At 46.1% G+C, this 15832-nt stretch overlaps 1 long non-coding RNA gene across 1 annotated transcript; it reads right to left on the bottom strand.

Moving 5' to 3' along the window:
• Positions 1-3205: 3205 nt before the first annotated feature.
• On the bottom strand, positions 3206-5743 carry LOC129651550 (uncharacterized). Its single transcript, XR_008714193.1, has 2 exons — positions 4137-5743; positions 3206-3448 (listed from the first exon to the last, which is right to left on the bottom strand). It is a non-coding gene; the product is annotated as an uncharacterized LOC129651550 (long non-coding RNA).
• Between the last annotated feature and the right edge of the window lie 10089 nt (positions 5744-15832).

Below are 15832 nucleotides of genomic sequence, written 5' to 3'. Positions count from 1 at the left end.
CCAGGCTCCTCTGTCCGTGGAAATTTTCCAGACAAGAATACCTGAGTGGATTACCATTTCCTCCTCCAGGAGATCTTCCTAACCCAGGGATTGAAGCTGTGTCTCCTGCATTGGCAGGCAGATTCTTTACCACTGAGCCAGCTGGGAAGTCCCAGTTACAGGCATACCCTGTTTTATTATGTGTTGCCTTATTGTGCTTTAACCATACTACATTTTTTTTTTTTTTTTTTTTTTTTTTACAAATTGAAGATTTGTGGCAATACTACAAACCCTAGGTCTGTTGGTGCCATTTTCAAACAGCATTTGCTCACTTCATGTTTCTGTCATATTTTGGTAATCCTCACAATATGTCAAACATTTTCATTACTATTGTATTTGTTAGGGTGATCTTTGATCAGTGATCTTTGATGTTACTACTCTGACTTGTTAAAGGCTCAGAGGACAGTGTCTTTTAGCAATAAGTAATTTTTAAATTAAGATTGTACATTTTTTTTTAAACATAATATATACTTGATAGGCTGTAGTATAGTGTAAATATAACTTTTCTGTGCACTTCATTTGGCTCAGTTCATTTTTATATTCATTTTATTTCCGTGGTTGGAACAGAATCCACAATATCTCTAAGGTTGTAATGAGCACTAGGCACACACCAGAAAGTTCCCATGAATCTATTCCTCATCAATACTCACCCTTGGACCTGGTCTCAGCCAACCATTGTTCTGCTTTCTGTCACTATAGATTAGATTTCCTGTTCTTGGTCTTCAAATAAATAAGATCAAACAGTGCATACTCTTTTGTGCCTGGATTCTTTTGCTCAGCATAATATTTGTAAGCTTCATTATTTTGTTACATGTATTGGTACTTCATTTTCCCTTTCTGGGTAGCATTGCCGTGTGTGGATATATCACATTATTGAGTCATTCAGCCTGTTGATGGACATTTGAATTGTTTCCATGTTGGGTTTATTATAAAGAAAGCTGCTTGTGAGCACTTACTCCATGTGTTTTTGTTTCTCCTTGGTAAATATGTAGACGTGCAATTTTTTAATTTTAAAAGAAACTACCAAGCGGGTCTCCAAGGTGGTCATACCCTATGACTCCCCCACTCTTGGATTGTCTCCCCATCTTGGCCAAGAGTGATGTATCAAGGGAGAGGGGAGGGGGCTGTTGGGGGGGGGGTGCCCTAGCCAGGGAGGAGAATGTTATCACTGACATTGTGTTGCATGGTGATAATAAAAATTGGACTGACTTTTAGTGGTTTTGTTACTGTTTTTAAGTTCTCTGCAGACAGTGCACCCCCTCACTGTCCTGGCCAGACAGACTGTTTGCACCGCCTCACCATTGCCACTGTTCCCCGAGAAGTGGCATGGTCAGTCTTTTGCGTTTTAGCTACCTTAGTGCCTGCGAAGTGGTATTTTATGTGGTTTGAGTTTGCCTTTTCCTGATGGCTGATGAACTTGAATTTTTTGGCTTCTCATACATCCTTTTTTTTTTTGGCCAGGTGTCTTTTCTAATCTTTTGCCTGTTTTTAATTGGATTGCACATTTGTCTTTATTTTCTGGTGCTGTAGTAGAAGTTCTTTATGTATCCTGGGTGCAAGTCCTTGGCCAGGTGCATGTATAACAAATATTTTCTCCCGAAGTGTGTGGCTTCTTAAATTTTAATTTCTATGTCATCCTGCTAATCTTTATCTCACTGACCTTCATGGACATCAGATTTCTGCCTCAACACCCAACAGTCCACCAAGTACATTTCTATTGCTGCTACGTCTGCTGCTAAGTCACTTCAGTCGTGTCCAACTCTGTGAGACCCCATAGATGGCAGCCCACCAGGCTCCCCTGTCCCTGGGATTCTCCAGGCAAGAACACTGGAGTGGGTTGCCATTTCCTTCTACAATGCATGAAAGTGAAAAGTGGAAGTGAAGTCGCTCAGTCGTGTCCGACTCTTAGCGACCCCATAGTCTGTTGCAAAGACATAAATACCACGATGCCACTGACCTAAAGGGGGCGCTCTTCTTTGTTCCTTCCTGTGGTGATTCTTGCTGCTGTCAATGCCCTTTTACAGATGCTGGTTAGATTAGGAAGCTCTGCCTTCTGGCCTGCCTGCTGCCAGAAATACTTCCCACCCTCCTGCTCTTTCCCTTCTCTCCCTCAAGCCCCCAGAATGCTTCATGTGGGCTCTTTCAGGGTCTTGCTCTTCAAAGTCCTACTCTCACAGCCCCCACCCCAGCCACACCATGACATAGGGTCTGTGCTGGGCTTAATCTTCCTGAACACTTCCCACTGGTTTTCCGTCTTTACCACGCCCACCTGTTTACCTCTGCTTCTTCATACTTCTGCACGAAGCCCAGAACTTGACTGTTTTGAAGCAACCAAACTCCCCCACGCCTACCCGCGCCCCCCGCCCTGCCCCCGCACCCCGCCATAGAGCCATCAGGGGAGGTCAGAGTGTTCCAGAGGACTCAGGGAACTCCAGGCCCTCCACCAGGAGGCTGTGAGGAAGCATGGCACTTGTTTATAGAGGCGCGATTCAGGAACGGGCTGCTGGCAGGCAAAAGAAAGGAAGGCAGGTGGGAGGCAGGAGAGTCCAGGACCTGTAAAAACTGGCCCAAGTGCCACCACAGGATCACGTCAGTATCTCACTCAGGCGTAGATTGCGAGGATTAAAAGAGATGCTACATAAAAGGCACTTAGTTGATGTCTGGCACCAAATAATTGCTCAATAACTGTTAGCTATTAGATCAGGATCCCTTTTATCTGACACAATATGGACTGGTGTTGGTCAGTTAATGGAAAAAGTTGGTTGAAAAGGGAAATCAGAGAAAATTATACTACACACCTTCAACATTTTATTTTAACTTAAAACATATAAACGTACATCCATTCACTGTTGTTTGATGTAAGTCCAGCGCCTTTCCTTTGAGTGTGGGTCCGTGGATGGGCGTGTCCAGCCGCCTTTCCTGAGTCAGCCACACCCAGTAATGTATTATCTACCATTTCCCGTTTCTTTAAAGTGGTTCGAGAACTTACACTTGCCAAGTCCTGAGTGAAGAATCATTAAAGATGTGTGCATTTCCCCCTATCTTTAATGGTAGCTTACCCATACCTAACTCATCAGCAATTCTTCAGCAGCCCAGCATCATTTGCTCATCTCAAAGTACCCAACTCAGTTTGCGTACGAATAAAGACTCTTTCTTTGCACTCTCATTGTATCATCTGTTTGCAGAACGTTTCATTTAATTACTTATTCACAATAAGACTTTCACAAAGACAGGCGAAGCAAGAATAAAACAGGTCCAGGATAAATAATCCACTGATGCTTATAATGCAAGGGTACGTTCACCTAGGGGGAGCAGCAATGCAGGCTGGAGAAGGCTGTGCTGGTGTGCAGGCGCAGGGCATGGTCAAGGCACTGGAGGCTCCCGAACGGCTGCCAGCCAGGCTTGTTCCCTGTGACATAGGCATCAGTTAATTTAGGAGGGGGTCGAAGAGCAGCTGTTATCTAGCAGCTTGGTTAACTAGAAGCCATTGAGAGAAGCTCTGTGTAACTTGGGTCAGATGCTGTTTGTCATCAAACTTTGTCTGGACCTTTGAGATTATAATAGTCCCCTCTCACTCTAGGGAGATACATTCCAAGACCCCAAGTGTTTGCCAAAGCTGTACTCAACCCCATATGTACTATTTTTTTCCTATACATGCATACCTATGAGAAAGTTTAATTTACAAATGAGGCACAATGTGAGATTAACAATAACGATAAATAATAAAATAGGACAGTTAGAACAATATACTGTGATAAAAGTTAGGTGAATGTCTCTCTCTCCAAGTATTGTACAAATTTATTGCCTTTTTCATTTTAACTAAGCACTTAGCACACACTGGGGCTATAACAGTTTGAGACACAACAGAAAAACTAGCACCGATTTCTTTTTTCTTCTTCACAATTTTCATAGATAGAAGATTTGTTCTCTAGTGGGGTGGGATGGGGCAGGAGGTAGGAGGGAGGTTCAAGAGGGAAGGGACGTATGTATACCTACGGCTGATTCATGTTGATGTTTGGCAGAAACCAACACGATACTGTAAAGCAATTATCCTTCAATTAAATATAAATATTTTTTTTTTAAAGATTTGTTCTTACCATAGACCTTAGCAACCTCAGCATACAATTTTCCTTCTTTCCTCTTTGAGTTGAAAACATTCACTCTTTTACTTAAAGGAAGCACTTTATGGCCTCTCTTTGGCATACCTGAATTGCCAGCATCACTCTTCTTATGCTTTGGGGTCATTAGTAAGTAAAAGTTATTTCAACACAGGCACTGTGATACTATGACAGTTGGTATGATAACCGAGGAGGCTACTAAGTGACCAGTGGGTAGGATGCTCTAGACAAAGGGAGATTCACTTTCCCAGGCAGGATGGAGTGGGAGAGCAAGAGATTTTGACATTCTCCTCAGGACAGCATGCATTTTAAAAGTTATAAATTGTTTATTTTTAGAATTTTCCATTGAATATTTTTGGACCACAGTTGACTGCAGGTAACTGAGACCGTGGAAAGCAAGATCACAAATAAGGGGTGGGGGGGAACTACTGTACTTCCCACCCTTCTGGAAATCCACAGGAGGAGGCACTGGGAGTTAGAAGACTGTGTTCTGGTCCTGGTTCTATCAGTACTTACACACTTGTGACCTTGGCAATGACATTCACCCTCATTTCCTAGGAGGAAGGTTTGATGCTTGGGGAGTTGAGTGATTTTTTCCACATCATTCTTGAGGACCTAATGAGATGTCTTAGTAATGCTTTGTCCGAGTTATGACAGATCTCAGTTTGAACAGTTTTTCTTGTCTTTCCATGAGTTGCCATAACCCAGAGGCTGAAGGTCAGGCCGTGCCATATTTTGTTGTTGTTGCTCAGTCATGTCTGACTCGTGACCCCTTGAACTGTGCCACGCCAGGCTTCCCTGTCCTTCACTATCTCCCTTAGTTTGCTCAAACTCTTGGCCAGTGAGTCGGTGATGCCATCCAACCATCTCATCCTCTGTCGCCTCTTCTCCTCCTGCCCCCAATCCCTCCCAGCATCAGGGTCTTTCCCAATGGGTCAGTTCTTCGCATCAGGTGGCCAAAGGATTGGAGCTTCAGCTTCAGCATCAGTCCTTCCAATGAATATTTAGGGTTGATTTCCTTTAGAATTGACTGGTTTGATCTCCTGGCAGTCCAAGGGACTCTCAAGAGTCTTCTCCAGCACTACAATTCAAAAGCATCAAATTCCTCAGTGCTCAGCCTTCTTTATGGTTCAACTCTCACATCCATATTTGACTACTGGAAAACCCATACCTTTGAATATACAGACCTTTGTCAGCAAAGTGATGTCTCTGCTTTTTAATATACTGTCTAGGCTTGTCGTAGCTTTTCTTCCAAGGAGCAAGTGTCTTTTAATTTTGCAGCTGCAGTCACCATCCACCGTGATTTTGGAGACCAAGAAAATGAAATCTGACATGGTTTCCACTTTTTCCCCACTTATTTGCCTTGAAGTGATGGGACCAGATGCCATGATCTAGCTTTTTTGAATGTTGAGTTTTAAAGCAGCCTTTTCACTCTCTCCTTTCACCTTCAGCAAGAGGATCTTTAGTTCCTCTTCAATTTCTGCAGTTAGGACTTTCAAATTCCAGGCAGCAGTCACTTAGGACAGGAAAGGGCAGAGGCCTGCTCCTCTGTTGGTTCCTCTTAGCATCTTGTTTGCCTTCCTCCTTGCCCTTTCCTTGCCTCCAGAGCATTGTTTATCAGGCAGACACCAGTGCAGCACCTGAGGCAGTGGCTGCCACACTAGACAACCTGCTCCTGGGTCAGTACACCTGTTGCCAATAAAAACATAATTAACTACAGCCGGATACATGCCATGCTCTCTGCAGCTCTTTGCAGAGGGGTGAGTGTGGGGAGAAGGTGCTATATAGAATGTAAAGAAGGAACCCGTGTTAAAGACTTCTACCCACCAAGCTGAGCCAAAGCAAAAATGCCCAGCTGTGGATGTGACTGGTGATGGAAGTAAAGTCCCATGCTGTACAGAACAATATTTCATAGGAACCTAGAATTTTAGGTCCATGAATCAAGTAAATTGGAAGTGATCAAACATTTTAGGAATCAGTGAGCTAAAATGGATCAGAATGGGAGAATTTAATTCAGCTGACCATGATATCTATTATTGTGGGCAAGAATCCCTTATAAGAAATGGAGAAGCCATGTCTTAGTCAACAAAAGAGTTCAAATGCAGTATTTGGGTGCAATCTCAATAACAACAGAATGATCTCAGTTCATTTCCAAGGTAAACCATTCAATATCAGTAATCCAAGTCTGTGCCCCAACCAGTAATGCTAAAAAAGGAAAGTTGAACAGTTCTATGAATACCTACAAGATCTTCTAGAACTAACACCAAAAAAAGATGTCCTTTTCATCACTGGGGACTAAAATGCAAAAGTAGGAAGTCATACCTGGAGTACAAGCAAGTTTGGCCTTGGAGTACAAAATGAAGCAGGGCAAAGGCTAACAGAGTTTTGCCAAGAGGGCACACTCGTCATAGCAAACACCCTCTTCCAACAACACAAGAAACGATTCTACACATGCACATCACCAGACAGTCAATACCAAAATCCCATTGATTATATTTGCAGCCAAAGATGGAGAAACTCTATATAGTCAGGAAAAGTAAGACCAGCAGCTGACTGCGGCTCAGATCATGAACTCCTTACTGCAAAATTCAGACTTAAATTGAAGAAAGGGAAAATCAGACCATTCAGGTATGACCTAAATCAAATCTTTTAAGATTATACAGTCAGTTCAGTTCAGTTAGTTCAGTTGCTCAGTCGTGTCCGACTCTGCGACCCCATGAATCGCAGCACGCCAGGCCTCCCTGTCCATCACCAACTCCCAGAGTTCACTCAGACTCATGTCCATTGAGTCAGTGATGCCATCCAGCCATCTCATCCCCTATCATCCCCTTCTCCTCCTGCCCCTAATCCCTCCCAGCATCAGAGTCTTTTCCAATGAGTCAACTCTTCGCATGAGGTGGCCAAAGTGCTGGAGTTTCAGCTTTAGCATCATTCCTTCCAAAGAAATCCCAGGGCTGATCTCCTTCAGAATGGACTGGTTGGATCTCCTTGCAGTCCAAGGGACTCTCAAGAGTCTTCTCCAACACCACACTTCAAAAGCATCAGTTCTTCGGTGCTCAGCCTTCTTCACAGTCCAACTCTCACAACCACACATGACCACTGGAAAAACCATAGCCTTGACTAGACAGACCTTAGTTGGCAAAGTAATGTCTCTGCTTTTGAATATGCTATCTAGGTTGGTCATAACTTTCCTTCCAAGGAGTAAGCATCTTTTAATTTCATGGCTGCAGTCACCATCTGCAGTGATTTTGGAGCCCAAAAAAATAAAGTCTGACACTGTTTCCACTGTTTCCCCATCTATTTGCCATGAAGTGATGGGACCAGATGCCATGATCTTCGTTTTCTGAATGTTGAGCTTTAAGCCAACTTTTTCACTCTCCACTTTCACCTTAATCAAGAGGCTTTTTAGTTCCTCTTCACTTTCTGCCATAAGGATGGTGTCATCAGCATATCTGAGGTTATTGATATTTCTCCCGCCAATCTTGATTCCAGCTTGTGCTTCTTCCAGCCCAGCATTTCTCATGATGTACTCTGCATATAAGTTAAATAAGCAAGGTGACAATAAACAGCCTTGACATACTACTTATCCTATTTGGAACCAGTCTGTTGTTCCATGTCCAGTTCTAACTGTTGCTTCCTGATCTGCATACAAATTTCTCAAGAGGCAGGTCAGGTGATCTGGTATTCCCATCTCTTTCAGAATTTTCCACAGTTTATTGTGATCCACACAGTCAAAGGCTTTGGCATAGTCAATAAAGCAGAAATAGATGTTTTTCTGGAACTCTCTTGCTTTTTCCATGATCCATCAGATGTTGGCAATTTGATCTCTTGTTCCTCTGCCTTTTCGAAAACCAGTTTGAACATCTGGAAGTTCACAGTTCACGTATTGCTGAAGCCTGGCTTGGAGAATTTTGCGCATTACTTTACTAGCATGTGAGATGAGTGCAATTGTGCAGTAGTTTGAGCATTCTTTGGCATTGCTTTTCTTTGGGATTGGAATGAAAACTGACCTTTTCCAGTCCTGTGGCCACTGCTGAGTTTTCCAAAGTTGCTGGCATATTGAGTGCAGCACTTTCACAGCATCATCTTTCAGGATTTGAAAGAGTTCAACTGGAATTCCATCACCTCCACTAGCTTTGTTCGTAGTGATGCTTTCTAGGGCCCACTTGACTTCACATTCCAGGATGTCTGGCTCTAGATCAGTGATCTCACCATTGTGATTTTCTGGGTCGTGAAGATTTCTTTTGTACAGTTCTTCTGTGTATTCTTGTCACCTCTTATTAATATCTTCTGCTTCTGTTAGGTCCATACCATTTCTGTACAGTTGAAATAACAAATAGACTCAAGGGATTAGATCTGATAGATAGGGTGCCTGAAGAACTATGGACAGAAGTTCATGACATTGTATAGGAGGCAGTGATCAAAACCATCCCCAAGAAGAAGAAATGCAAAAAGGCAAAATGGTTGTCTGAGGAGGCCTTACAAATAGCTGAGAAAAGAAGATAAGCAAACGGCAAAAGAGAAAAGGAAAGATACATCCTTCTGAATGCAGAGTTCCAAAGAATAGCAAGGAGAGATAAGAAAGTCTTCCTAAGTGATCAGTGCAAACAAATAGAGGAAAACAATAGAATGGGAAAGACTAGAGATCTCTTCAAGAAAATTAGGGATACCAAGGGAACATTTCATGCAATGATGGGCTCAATAAAGGACAGAAACAGTATGGACCTAACTGAAGCAGAAGATATTAAGAATAGGTGGCAGGAATACACAGAAGAACTATACAAAAAAGATCTTAATGACCCATATAACCACAACGGTGTGATCACTTACCTAGAGCCACACATCCTAGAGTGCTAAGTCAAGTGGGCCTTAGGAAGCATCACTACAAACAAAGCTAGTGGAGGTAATGGAACTTCAGCTGAGCTATTTCAAACCCTAAAAGATGATACTATTCAAGTGCTGCACTCAATATGCCAGCAAATTTGGAAAACTCAGCAGTGGGCACAGGACTAGAAAAGGTTACTTTTCATTCCAGTACCAAAGAAAGGCAATGCCAAAGAATGCTCAAACTACTACACAACAGCACTTATCTCACACACTAGCAAAGTAATGCTCAAAATTCTCCAAGCTAGGCTTGAACAGTGTGTGAACCGAGAACTTCCAGATGTTCAAACTGGATTTAGAAAAGGCAGAGGAACCAGAGATCAAATTGCCAACATCTGTTGGATCATAGAAAAAGCAAGAGAGTTCCAGAAAAACATTTACTTCTGCTTCATTGACTACGCTAAAGACTTGGACTGTGTGGATCACAGCAAACTGGAAAATTCTTAGAGAGATGGGAATACCAGACCACCTTACCTGACTCTTGAGAAATCTGTATGTAGGTCAAGAAGGAATAGTTAAAACTGGACACGGAACAATGGACTAATTCCAAATTGGGAAAAGAGTACGTCAAGGCTGTATATTGTCACCTTGCTTATTTAACTTATAGGCAGAGTACATCATGAGAAATGCTGGACTGGATGAAGCACAAGCTGGAATCAAGATTACTGGGAGAAATATCAATAACTTCAGATAAGCAGATGACACCACCCTTATGGCAGAAAGTGAAGAGGAACTAAAGAGCTTCTTGATGAAGGTGAAAGAGGAGAGTGAAAATGCTGGCTTAAAATGCAACATTCAAAAAACTAGGATCATGGCATCCGGTCCCACGACTTCATGGCAAATAGATTGGGAAACAATGGAAACAGACTTTATTTTCTTGGGCTCCAAAATCACAGTGGGCGGTGACTGTAGCCATGAAATTAAAAGATGCTTGCTCCTTGGAAGAAAAGCTATGACAAACCTAGACAGCATTTTAAAGAGCAGAGACATTACTTTATTAACAAACGTCCCTCTAGGGAAAGCTATGGTTTTTTCAGTAGTCATGTATGGATGTGAGAGGGACCATAAGGAAAGCCAAGCACTGAAGAATTGATGCCTTTGAACTGTGGCTCTGGAGAAGACTCTTGAGAGTCCCTTGGACTGCAAGGAGATCAAACCAGTCAATCCTAAAAGAAATCAGTCCTGAATATTCGTTGGAAGGACTGATGCTGAAGCTGAAGCTCCAATCTTTTGGCCACCTGAAGTGAAGAATACCTGTTGCTGGGAGAGATTGGAGGCAGGGGAGAAGAAGGGGACAACAGATGTTGAGATGATTGGATGGCATCACTGACTCGATACACATGAGTTTAAGTAAGTTCTGAGAGTTGGTGATGAACGGGGAAGGCTGGCGTGCTGCAGTCCATGGGGTTGCAAAGATTTGGACATCACTAAATGACTGTAATGACTGAACTGACCCACCAAACACGTTTGCAGCCTTCAGGGGTGGTTCCAAAGAGCCAGGAGCGCCTGATGAGAGTTGTACTCAGAGAAGTCCTTTTGCAATAGTGGGGTTAGCAGCCCTCTACATTGGGTGCTTTGTTCCTAGGATATCTTCATGGGGCTTCCCAGGTGGCTCTAGAGGTAAAGAACCTGCCTGCCGACACAGGAGATATGAGTTCGATCCCTGGGTCAGGAAGATCCCCTGGAGAAGGGAATGGCAACCCACTCCAGTATTCCTGCCTGGTGAATCCCATAGTCAGAGGAGCCTGGCGGGCTATAGTCCATGTGGTGACAAAGCATTGGACACGTTTGAAGAGACTTTGCACACATACACAGGATGTCTTTTGCCCCCTCCCCCCACCGCCCCCGCCGCCATGGCTCCTCACCAGCTCCTGAGGCAAGAGGCCCCACACACTCATGGCCATTTGTCCTGGGATCATGGCCTCCAGGAAGGGGACACATGGAGTTCTCTCCTCATGTCCCCTGTGATTTGAGTAGCTTGGAAACTTTCTGCAGACTTATTTCTCGTTGGGCTGAAAGAGAAAGACATGGGCACACAGAAGAAAAAGAGAGAGGCAGTATTTGTGGGAGAAAAAAAAAGAACACAGAAAGGAAGAGGTCCAAGGAGACTGCCCAGGCCTAGAATAGAAGAAAAGCCTGACAGCGAGCCAGGTGCCTCAGCAGTGCTCCCTGACACAGCAGCTCACAGATGCAAACAGCTATGCTCCCTGTGTGTCTGTGTGTGTGTGGTGTTCCCACAAAACCCCTAAAATCATTCAATAATATTTTAAGGTTTTTTTTTTTTTTTACAGGATGAACAAATTAACATTCGGTGAAATTTTTCCTCCCTATCTAAACCCAACCCTGGTTTTTCTCTCTCCATCTGTGTTCTTTTGGCAGAAACTTGTACAGAAAAAAAAGAAGACGAAGAAGGAGCAAAGGGTCATTCTGGGAAGTGACGGGATGCTGGCCAAGCTGGGAATGTTCCACGACCGTGGTGAGCTTCTGCTGAAGGGGCCCAGCCACTGGCCACCCTGGGAGACGTTCGTGATGAAGGAGTAGAGCCTGGTGAGGGGCCTGAGCTGCGGGTCCGTCTCTTGTGTGCTCGCTCTTATGTAAGGGTCACAGCAGCTCCACTTTGGGGTTTTTGTGCAGTTGTGTTTCGTTTTTGTAAAGCTTCAGCTCTGCCATCCGTACCACATGCTTCTTGCCGGGGGAGGGGGAGGGGGTGCGGGGTGGTCATCACATGAGCTTCCTGAGCCTGGAATTTCCACCCTGGTTGTCCCCACACATTGTGGAAGTTGAGGAATAAATCCTGCATTTTTGCGTTTAACCGCTGAGTGACTGGGTAGGCCCTTAAGGGAGGGTCAGTGTGACCTCCAGAGAGCAGATATTGGTTGTTCACTTGCCATGGTCCTTCAGGCAGGAACCCATCTTCCTGACCAGGCCAAGCTGGAACTCAGACCTGAGTCAGCCTGCAGGGTCCTCCCCAGCAGGTGTAGTAGAGACAGCGTCTTCAAGGTGGCTTGTGGAAGTGGAGAGTCTGACTTGTGGAATCCCAGTTCTGCCCTGTCCGTGACCTTGAGCAAGTCACTTAATTTGTCTGAGCCCCACGTTGAAATGTATCTGAGACTTGATGGCAGGGTTAAGTGAGACTGAGAACAGTTCCTGGCACAGACTCCGAAGGCGACGGCCACTTATCTTACCGGCCCTGGCCTCCTCGTCCTCGTCCCTGGAGAGTGCCCAGTGCCAATGAATGAGGTTAGGGCGGAGTGGGGTAGGGAGGGCTGGCATTTACTGGAAGAGTCTGAGCTTTCAGCGTTTCCCCCTCGGCCCCACTCCCGCTGCTCCCAGGAGCCCTCTAGGAGGCGGGTGTAGCCCTGAGTGCAGTCTTTACAATTCTAAGTGAGCCAAAGAGCAGCCTGTGGCTGCCTGTCACCATCAGAAAGGCCAGGTTGTGCTAATAGGAAGTGATGGTTGGTCCCATTTAGTAGAAAATGTCCAGGAAGGCAGGATTTAAAGGAGGCTCACATTCCTATGGTGCTTCTCCTGGGAGCTCAGGCTCAGGGGTGAGCAGCATGGACTCAGATGCAGAAGGGCCTTGCAATTTGGGTAGAAGGAGAGGTGGGGCTTGCAGGCCCTGCATTGGCCCTGCCACTCACCAAGGACTGTTCTATTTCTGTAAACCCTTTATTCAGGCTGAAAAGGGGGAAAGTTTGGGGGAATATTTGGGAAGGACGGAAATGCTCTTGGGCTGGTATAGCATTCTCAGAGGGGCAGAAATGGTGGAGAACAGACACACGGGGTCTCTGTGCTGCTACCCTGGGGTCACCCAAACAAAGGCAGATCTGAGTCTTGGCAGTTTGATGCCTGGAAAGATGAGATGATCCCACAGTTTCATCAGCAGTTCAGGGAGCACACAGTTAAACAGCCTCACCATCACTCTGCTGGCTCAAATGGATGACGATGTTGCTCGTTATTTCTTGTGATCCATCAAGGCTCTTCTGAGGCAACTCAGAGATTTGATGTCATTGTTCAGTTTCAGGGAGGGAAGATCACCGGCTTGCTCAGGGATCCCTGGACATCACTGATGCGATCCCAGAGCCAGACCTTCCTGCAACATGGGTGCGTGTTCATGTGCACTCAGTTGCTAAGTTGTGTCCAACTCTTTTCAACTCATGGACTGTAGCCCACCATGCTCCTCTGTCCATGGGATTTCCCAGGCAAGGATACTGGAATGGCTTGCCACTTCCCGGACCTCCAGGGGATCTTCCCAACCAAGGGATCAAACCCACATCTCCTGCACTGGCAGGAGATTTCTTTACCACTGAGCCACCTGGGAAGCCCAAGATGGGTACCAGGGCATAGTTCAAGGCGGGCTCAACTCTTTCTCCACCCACTGCCCGCTTCCCAGATGAGCTAGTGGGAATTACTTGACTTCTCAAGGAACAGCATCCTGGGGCCCAGATCAGCAATTCTTGCCCACTGACAGGTCAGGCAAAGTGGACCTAAGGAGGGCCACTTTCATTGGGGCATAGAATCCCCTGCTCACAGGTCTGTCTAGTCCTCTGGACTCTGCTCCTTTCAGTGGGGACACATGCAACCTTGTAGCTGGAGGCCTGGACATTCTGGGTGTGCATTTTGTTACAGAGACTTAGATACATAGCATAGGCTCTGGCCATAAGGATCGTTTAGCCGAGCTGAGTGTCTTAATCCTTTGAGCTGCTATAACAGAATACATTGGCCTGGGTGACTTATACACAGCAGAAATTTATTACAGTCCCAGAGACTGGGAGGTCCAAGATCAGGACACCAACAGATTTGGTGTCTGGTGAAGGGCTGCTTCCTGGTTCATAGACAGCTGTCCTATCACTGTGAGCTTGTGTGCGGGAAGGGGTGAGAGAGCTCTCTGCAGTCCCTTTCAGAAGGGCACTGATTCCATCAGGAGGGCTTCAGCCACATGAGCTAATCACTTCCCAAAAGTCTAGCCTTCTAATGCCATCATACTGGGGGTTAGGATGTCAACATGTGAATGTGGGAAGGAGACATTCAGTCCATTGCACTGAGCACAGCAGGTAAACTAGCATCTGTGATATGTCAGAACACACAGAAGGTAGGTACCTATTACTGTGATGGGCAGCCATGGCGTAGAGTCACAGCATGGTAGAAAAAGAAGGCACTTCAGTGGAAAAGCATGGATTCAGAAAGGTCAAGTAATCTGCCCCAGCCTCACAGTAGAGTTGTGGTAGAAATGGGACAAGTTATACAGGTTTCGTGCACCCCAGTCACGGGATGGTTCTGTCCTGTCTCCCATACTATAGCTCCATGTGGAATGAAGAGCTAACAGGGAAGACAGCGCAGAATGATGGAAAGGTCTGAGCTTTTAGACCAGAGAATCCTGGGTTTGAATCCTACTTACTCTTCAGGACAACACGGGCTGAGTCCATAAATGATGATGGACGCTCACAGGCAGTGATGGAGAACCTTCATTGAGAGAACCCACTAAAAGAATTTATGAGTGTTTATATTTCCTGAGCCTAGGTTTCTGCATCTGTGAAATGGGAACAGCAGGGGCCCCCTAAGTTGTGCCTGTGGAGGGGGAGTCCACGAGAGAAGACATGGAAAGCACTCACAGTGTGTCCTGCCGTTCCACAGACTTATTGTTTACCAGGCTGTCAGTTAAAGCAAAAGCCACATCTTGCAGAAAATAAGGTTAAAAGCAGGTCTGAGAGAGGAGAGATTGTCAGAGCCCGGAGGAGAAAGCTCTCCAGGAGATGAAGAATGACCTTGCCGAGGGGCTCACCAGGGAGGAGTCGGCCAGGTGAATGGCTGGCGTTTAGCTGAGCCAGGCATTCTCGGCCTCGCTCCCGGCCCCCTCGGCCTGGGAAGAGTGCCCTGCATGTCGGCTGCCAGCGCTCCGAGGCGCCGCGTAATTACTTAGCGGTTTACTAGCACTGGAGACACCCAGGGTGCACTTGAGCCATCAATTAGCTCCCGCTCACAGCCCCCCTGTGAGGCCCAGTGGTATCAGGACTCCCATTTTTCAGCCAAGGAAACTAAGGTGTAAACAGGTTAAGCAACCAGCCCAAGGTCACACCTCGAGTCAAGCGGTCACGAGGTGCCAAGGCCGCGTCCTTGCTGGCTCCCCAGCCTGTCCTTAGCCCACTGGCCCATGCTGCTGCCTATAAAATCCGCCGTTTATATCTCGTCAGAAAGCCAGGCAGTGCACCGGGGACATTAGGAGATGTACAGAAAGGCCATTCAGCTGATTTCCAAGGCACTGCAGGGTTTTTAAGGAGATGTTTAACCCCTTGCTTTGAGAGGTCGATGGGGGCGACAGGACCTGAGTTGGCAGTTCCTGTGCTGGGCGGCCAGCTTGCCTCTCACGTCACAGCTGACTTTGGGGGCCTGGCTCTGCTTTCTCTCCACCTGCTCTGGGACACATGCGTGCCGGCACCATCTGGGGACCACAGAGAACATCTCCTAGGAGATGCTGAGATGGTGAGTATGAAGTGCAGGCCCCACTCCAGCTGGCCTGTGGTTCCAGGACTCTCCCATTGGTTCCCATTAATAGGAGAGAAAGGTGGCCTGAGGTTGACCAGCTTTCACAGGTGTGTGGGTGAGCCGGCAGGAGGGGTGAGGCCGGAAGAGCTCTCTGTTGCCTGATGGTTCTCCTGGCCACACAGAGCTGCTCCTGATGGTCCCTGGCCCCAGCCAGGCACCTCCCTGACTTGCCTGTGTTCCAGACCTTTTCTCTCTCAAGGGCACTGTCCTAGCCCATGTCCTGTTCTTTCCAGGCCTTTCTAGGTCAC

This window comes from Bubalus kerabau, chromosome 4 (assembly GCF_029407905.1).
Source record: "Bubalus kerabau isolate K-KA32 ecotype Philippines breed swamp buffalo chromosome 4, PCC_UOA_SB_1v2, whole genome shotgun sequence".
In the NCBI taxonomy this organism is placed as follows: domain Eukaryota; kingdom Metazoa; phylum Chordata; class Mammalia; order Artiodactyla; family Bovidae; genus Bubalus; species Bubalus kerabau.
The sequence above is the reverse complement of the archived record's forward strand: the minus strand, read 5'-3'. Positions and strand labels throughout refer to the sequence as shown.